Here is a 466-nt window from a genome sequence, read left to right as displayed (position 1 = left end):
GCACATGGTATTTTGTGGAAGAGCCACACTCAAGGGGCCAAAGAGCCGCATGTGGCTCGCGAGCCGCGGTTTGCCAACCACTGGCCTAGTCCATTAAACCCTGGCCAGTGTGGCTCAGTGGTTGGAGTGTCAGCCCAGGCACGGAAGGGTCAGGAGTTTGATTCCCCGTCAAGGGCAAATACTTGGGTTGCGGTTGGTTGCCTGGCCAAGTGGGAGACAATCCATCTATGTGTCTCTTTCACATTGTTCCTCTCCCTCTCTCTCTTTCTCTCCTTCTCTCCCCCTCCTCTCTTCCATTCTCTCTGAAAAAGTAATGGAAACTGAATAAAGATTAACAACAAAAATAGAGTCTATTAAGAATAAAGAAAAAGAGTACTGCTTGTGGCAAGATTAAAAATGGCGGCAGAGTAGGAGGATGCTGCACGGACATGCTCCCAGGAACAAGCTGGAATTACAACTGAAATAC

Source organism: Myotis brandtii, unplaced genomic scaffold (genome assembly GCF_000412655.1).
Source record: "Myotis brandtii unplaced genomic scaffold, ASM41265v1 scaffold1612, whole genome shotgun sequence".
NCBI lineage: Eukaryota > Metazoa > Chordata > Mammalia > Chiroptera > Vespertilionidae > Myotis > Myotis brandtii.
The sequence above is the reverse complement of the archived record's forward strand: the minus strand, read 5'-3'. Positions refer to the sequence as shown.